This window comes from Etheostoma cragini, chromosome 20 (genome assembly GCF_013103735.1).
Source record: "Etheostoma cragini isolate CJK2018 chromosome 20, CSU_Ecrag_1.0, whole genome shotgun sequence".
Taxonomy (NCBI): Eukaryota; Metazoa; Chordata; class Actinopteri; order Perciformes; family Percidae; genus Etheostoma; species Etheostoma cragini.
This window is the reverse complement of record NC_048426.1, coordinates 23,448,419-23,455,851: the sequence shown is the minus strand read 5'-3', so window position 1 is coordinate 23,455,851 and position 7,433 is coordinate 23,448,419. Positions and strand designations below refer to the sequence as shown.

At 41.5% G+C, this 7,433-nt stretch overlaps 1 long non-coding RNA gene across 1 annotated transcript in view; it reads right to left on the bottom strand.

Annotated features, from left to right (window-relative positions):
* Positions 1 to 7,433, bottom strand: part of LOC117935519 — an 18,625-nt gene that overhangs the window by 309 nt on the left and 10,883 nt on the right. The gene's annotated exons all lie outside the window — the stretch shown is intronic.

Here is a 7,433-nt window from a genome sequence, read left to right as displayed (position 1 = left end):
GGGTGCATGAATGCAAATGTGTCCTTTGGAAAAAATGTCAGTGTGGTACCTGCCATTGAGCCATGCCTGTGTCCAGTCATTTTCTACTTAAATGGTTTCAATTCAGTGCTAACGTCACGTTGTCAGAGGCGAAAATGCCCCGGCCGCTTTCTTTCAGGCATCATCAATCATTCGTTATAACCCCAAATCCATCAGCCAATCCTGGTAATTACTGATTACAGGCAGGCAGTGATGTGGCAGGATCAAGGAAACACACATACACACACACACACACACACACACACACACACACACACACATATACACCGTGTGTCACGTCAGGAATCAGAAACACATTTACACATTAGAAGGTCTGAAACATGCACTCTGACTTGCCCCTCTTTTCACAGAGGTGCTACTTAACACACGTTGGAATTACAAGAAATTCAAATCAGCTCTGCCGGCTGTGGCAGGAACATAATGAAACCTAGAATTATTCTATCAAAACAAGCTGACACGGACGCTAGCGGGATGGATTGAACACATTAGAATTTAAACCTCAGCCCTGTCTTAACAAAACACTGCACTGCACTTTAAAATGTCTTTTACACATCCACACAGGACTGTCACGGCAACGTGTGCAAAAAACGGCCTTCACTATGTATTTTCATCAGACTCCATCACTTATAGTGCATTTTTATGTGTATAGCACCTTTACAAAATACAATAGTTTTACAACGTGCTTTGATTTGAAGAAACAAAAGCACAAAGATATCAAGACGCATACACACATATTATTGTAATATTGAAAGTAGAAGACGGGGCAGCTTTAAAGGACAGAAAAACGACAATTGAATAAATAAAATGGAATTAAAAGGTAAAAAGACAACACTCACCTGAAGTGTTGTCCCCCTGTAATCGCTCCCAAAAGTTGTCTGTTAAAGCAGCAATTATGACTCGCATTAAAGCTACAGTGCGTTTCTGTCGCCCCCATGATGTATTCTAAGTCATGACAACACTGTTGAAACAAGCCTTCCGTGATCGTTGACGGTAACGGACGTTCATTAATATCCAAACGTTAAGCACTTTTACCCTTGTGTTGTCTTCCGTTTCGGGACCCTCTCGACTCCCTCGGGTCAAACTGACCCGAGACTTATTTGGGGTTTTAAAACCAATTCTAAAATAAAATTTTACTTCATACTCCGTTAACAAATTGTCTTTATCTCAATTTCAAACAACTGAGATAACATCTATGTTTAGGGAATGCAATCAGTCTCTACTAGAACACAATTAAAAATGGAAGACAGGTTCATTTTTGTTATCACAATGTTATAATTCATGTTGAAAATCCACTATGGAAAAAACATAAGTCATCATATCCAGAATAATCTTCTGAATTGAGTCAGTAATACATCTTTATCACAGCAAACAAGGAAAGGCCGTTGATTTCAGCTAGAAAAAAATGTAACTTGTACCATTTTTCTTCTTGTTAAAATTTGAAATGGGTCAATTTGACCTGAATACCATACAAGGGTTAAGAGCTGAAGCCTGTCGTCATAGCAGGAAACTGCCGTGGCCTAATGCGACACACACACACACACACACACACACACACACACACACACACATACACACACACACACACACACACACACACACAGACAGAACGTCGAAGGTGTGTTGCTTTTGATTCCCAGCATGCCAGAAGACAAAGTAGTTTCTAATGAACCTGTAGGTATGGAAGCAAATAAGAGACATGAGTCTTTGAACTTTACCAGCCACTGATCACTTAATATTGGCATTTTATTTAGAAAAACACAGTATCTGAAATTTTGGTTCTGAATTCACTTCTTTGAAAGTATTTTACTTTGAAAACAATATGTCTACCATATATATCTCCATATAACATTCTTGATTTCCACTTTAAAAACCTGAATTTCGATAAATATTTTTCAATGGTCACGAATTCAAATACAAAAGAAAACAACTTACAGAATTTCAGATAAAAATACATTCATGTTGATCAAATTTGATTGCTTTGATACAAACTTCCATCTGTCGATAGCAATGATGACGCAGTGATTAGTGACGATTCTCTCAGACCAATCAGCAGTCTGCAGACTTTCACGTCACCTTTCGGTCTCGCCTCAGTTCGCTTGAAACCTTCACTGAGGTAGTACTACAAAAAGTACCTGTTAGCAGGTATCCGGGACTTTTTTTCGTAATGGAAAACCCAAAAAGTCGAGTCGAGTAGATACCATGCAGTGGAAAAACGCCATAAGAGCGCCAGCTTCCACGATGTTCCGGTTGCGGATGGGTCGCAGGAGTGGGGGCTCGTCCGGGATATGGCTCTCTTTGATTTGAAGAGGTTTGTGGATAACCCTTCCTTGGACCAGATCGGACTTTCTTACTTAAAACAGGACTTTCTTACTTAAAACTAAACGGTCAAAGTCAGGTTTTTTTTTTCCAACCTCAACGCTCCACATGGAACTACGTCAAGTTCTGCGTCACATGCGTAATCGGGAGTTAAGTAATGGTTTCAAGCCAAACCACGATCGGTTTCTAAACTTAACTAAGTGGCTTAACCTAACCATAATGCGACAGTTTAACATCGTAAATGACGTGTTTGAAACCGCGACTTTTACGTTCTCCGATTTAGATATGAGGACCGAAAACGCTCCCGTGGGTCGTAAGAAAGCATAGGAATAAACTAACGTTATCACTGTATGGTTTGGAGGACTTGTTGAGTTCATTAGATTAACTTGAAGTGTACGTCATAATAAATAACATCAGACCGATGGAAATCATGTGAGGACGGTGTTTGGTGTTGTAACCCTCCTGTTGTCCTCCGTTTAAAAAACCTTTCTATATCAGAACTATGACAAAAGAACGTTGGAAAAAGTGACAAATTTTGAAAAAAAACAAGAAAAAGCAGGAAAAAAATCAACAACTGTAAAATATTTTTTCCAACGCTGAAGAAACGACCAAAAACAAATCGGAAAAAGTGACAAAAAAATTGGAATAAAATTGACAAAAACTTTGACAAATGTAGAAAAAGAACAACAAAATGTTGACATTTCAACTCAGAAAAACATAAAGCTGCAGGTCGACGGGAAGACAACACGATGGGTTAGCCCCCAACGTCAACAACAGCGCCGCCTGGAAGGCCCTAGGATTAGGCAATGGTTAGGGTAAAAACGCAGCACCCTGGATGGGCGCTGTGAGGGGCACGGGCCCAAGGGAAAGGGTTAAAGGTTAGGGTCAGGTGCCTTGAAGTCAACGGTCCCAGCGCGGCCTGGATGTCAACGTTGGGGCTTAAGACACCATCGAGTTGTGAGGACAGGGTGATGTCTAGTGCCTTTGTTTCAGTGATAATTGTTAAATAACATTTTTGTACTTGAAAGGCTTGTGGAACATGAGTCTTTGACCCTAATGTCGTCTTACCTGCTTCATCTTCTTCTATTTCCTCTTGCACAGGACATTCCACATCCTCATCCTGATGGGGAACATGAAGGTCTGCCACAGGTTCCATAGTAATCCCAAAAAAAAATGCTAATAGTTGTTGAGACATTTCACCCAAAACCACAACGTCGTAGTGGTGCCCAAAGGAAAGTCACAGGATCCCCAAAATGATTAGGAAGGACTTATTAGGAATTATTAGCAATCCATCCATTTGGTGTTGAGAAATTTTCAGCCTGGGCCAAAGTAGTCCAACAAAAATACACTGAGGGCTAATAAAACCTTACAGAGCATCTGCATATCACGTCTCTGTTGGTTTGATGTTTCCATACTGGATCCGGGATAATGCCCAACCCGTTCTCACTGCCAACTCGTCGAATACAGACGCTTGGTGAGTGGTTCTTTGCGTCAGATACCGATGAAATCACCCTTAAGAGTCTGTATGGGGCGCACCGGGCAGAGGGGTATCTCGACCTCGGCACTGTAAGACGGCATTAAGAGGTATTAAGAGAGACAATAGTAGTAGTATGAAAGACTGAGAATCTGCATTTGGAGGTTGGTTTCGGTGGTGGATGGGTCAAACAACACTGGACCCAGGAGACCGAGGTTCATGTCCCGTTCTTGTCCCTGAAACGTACATTTTGTAACCCCACCTGTGATCTTTTCCTCAACCCAACTGTCCCGTTCTTGTGCCGCATGTCAGTTAAACGGACGTCCAGACCCAGAATGTCAAAAAGTGAAACCAAGAGTCCCATCCAGGCGTGTCTAATTATGACGTCAGAGGCCTGGACGCTAAAGGAGACTTTTTGCACCGGTAACACGTTTTTAATGAGATGGGAGTGAGTGTGTGTTGCAACACCATAGTGTGAGCATGAGCTTTCTTTGTCTAACTTCAAAATCGACTCCGGTCTTGTTTCCAGTGGGCTCCATTTTGGCAAGTGATTTACAAAATTGTAGAAAAATAAAACATGAGCACACTCTCAATGTTGAGCTGTGGTCTTTTTTTAAAAAGCAGTATTTTATGGAGGGCTGGCCATCACAGATCCAGAGAGCAAATGAAGAAGGAGAGAGGTGACATGATGACATTAAGCAGCTTTGGAGGCAGCTGTGTTTACCATGTGTTTCTGCTCCCAGTAGCTCTGGTACATGGCCCAGATGTGGACACTATCCAGGGTCAGTGGCAACCACTTCTATCACACAATGCTGATCTAGGATCTGTTCTCATTGCAGTTTCACAACCGAGATGGGACATGAACTCTGCTTGTTCCTAGCTTTGTAAGCTGAGGCCTCCCTGACCCGAGTGCAAAATATGAACCACATTTCCCGTAGAACCCTGTAGTTTCTCATGCCTACTCATACTCCATATTGTTCTTGGTTTTTACAACCAGCTACTGTCCTGATCCAGGTCATGCAGGTTGTTGAACGATGTTCCAGCAATTTTGCCGCACACCTCGACATTGCCTGCAAGTGACCAGCAGATAAAAGAGAAGGTAAGAACAGATCTGTTTTCATTAACCGTCACGATGTCCTCAGGTCAAATTCACCCGTTTTCCTATATCAATGTCCTTTTTAATTCCCCAAAATAACATGATTGATTCCACACAACGCTCTTTGGCAAGTGCAAATCTCTACTTTCATTAATTTTGGGGGATCTTATTCAATTTTATGATTATTTGAAGAAAAAAGTGTTTTTGAAATAGTGTTGAGTAAAAGTTGACATGTTCCAGTCTGTGATTATCCATCAACATCCATTCCTTTAATTTTAGTCTCAATAATTCCTAATTCAGCTCAAACATTAGGTATAATTTCCTATGATTGGTTTATTGAACATTAAGTCAAAAAATAACTGTAAAACATTGAAAAAAAAGCATCAAAAGGGTTGAAAAAGGAACAAAAACGTAAGAAAAACGTAAAAACATTGATCAAAGTGTCAACAAAAGTGTTGATTTTCCATTTTGACGGGAAGACAACACAAGGGTTAAAACAGGAATACTGTGGACTCTGGCTTGACTTGGACTTGTAGCTAGTCCGGGTCTCAGACTTGACAGAGGTACTACAGCCCTGTTAAAGTCACCTTTTATAATAAAACATACTATTTCAGTTATGAAAAGTTGTGGACTAAAAGTTTCTATAAATATAGCTAACAAAGTAAAGTACAGACAGGTTGAAAATGATACAGAAGCAGAGTAACAAGGTACAACACTGGCTGTGTTAGAGCTTCAGGCTAGCTGGTGCAGCCGGCTGCTGGACTCTCTCCACTCTGTTGACTGTTCCCTGCACTATGAAGCGTGGGGACGCAGCGATTCTCAGCCTGCCTCGTCTGCCTTGAGAGGCCTTATAAATACCAAGTGTGATGGCCCATCACCAAGACCCAGGGCGGCAGGGGAAGGGGAGCTCGGTGCAGCGCTGAAACAGAACCAGATTGTGGAGATCTGGGAGGTATTACCTAGCCAGCACCTGGACATAATGGGTCCCACCCCTCTGTGTAACTCAATCTAAAAGCTTAACTCTGTCGAGCTACTGGCAGAGCTCCCCCATTAATCCAGTACAGGTGGCAAACAGCCCATTCTACCCACTGCAAGGGGGGGGGGGGCTTCAATACCTGTTTGGGTAAATTTGCAGTTATATATTTACATATCTTTCTACAACTCTTTATTATTGCTTGCATGTGCAGAGGTGCAAAATAACAAAGCACGATTACTCGCGTTACTATAATTGAGTAGTTTTTTCCTGTACTTTTACTTGCAGTTTTAAAAACCTGTACTTTTACTTAATTATGTTCAGATTGAACTATTGTACTTTGCTACATCACATTGTTAATGAGTACAAAAATAAGTAAATAAAAAAGGCCTTGAACGTTGCTGTAGCAAAGTATCTTTCTACAAACAAATAGAAGAAGCAGCTTTGTTCCCTTATCATATTGCAAAAGACTGCCATATAGTTAATAGTATAAGATATTGAATAAGCATAAATATAATAAGGTAGATCTTTCTCCGCTGTTAGTAACTAACTTTTACTTTGAGTACATTTTAAAGTAGCTACTTTTTACTTTTACTTGATTTCTACGCCGGTAATTACACTTGTAGGCCTACTTAAGGAAAGGTTCATCAAAGTAATAGTACTTTTACTTTAATAAGTAGAATATTTGTGTACTGTTTTCAGCTCTGGGCATGTGCTGTCTAAATACAAGTCAAATAAGAAGTGAAGAAAATATGGCAACCACTCCCAAAGTAATGGGGAATCAGGCAAGAGGAAATGTGTAAATTCTTCTCAAAACAAGGATGTAAATCCTTTAAAAACCCTGAGGTCTTATGAGGGATTGATACGAGACAATACCTCACTTAAACTCTCTGGTCACTTCTGGCCCCTGGAAATTAAAGCCTATTTTAACAGTGCCACCATTGTGATTTACAAATAATTTGACAGAGCGGCTAAAAAAATCTTTAATATCCACTGATGACAGAAAGGAATTAGCTGCATAGTTCCCTCCAAACTTTTAATTTTCTTCCTGGCTGTGTAAGCCCGTGCCCTAATCCCATCTTTATATAGTTTGAGTATTACCCCCCCCCCCCCCCCCTCAAAAACACTCACATGGGTTGCCAGCCCGCTCCAGGGACCCCTTCGCGAGGCGAGGTGCGTTATCCACCAGCCTCAACGTGGCCTTTGTTGGGCAGCTAAAAGCCGGGAGGGGGGGAGGGGGGGTCCAGCGTGGCAGCATGAGGGGTTATTCAGGAGCCTGAGAATCAATCCAGTATTACAGTTAAGCCATGTAATAATTAGCATCATTAGGGGTAACCGGAGCATGGAGAGGACCCAGCTCTGCAGCCATGATGCTGCACGCTGCTGGAGACGTTGTCATACACATCATCTAATAAACCTGGAGATGCATATCTACATTTCCCCACAGCTGTGGGGAAATGTGTCAGGGCCGGACCCTGCAGCTCTCTGGATCCGTGCTCTCTCTCCCACGAGTTTACGAGGTCAACTTCCATATT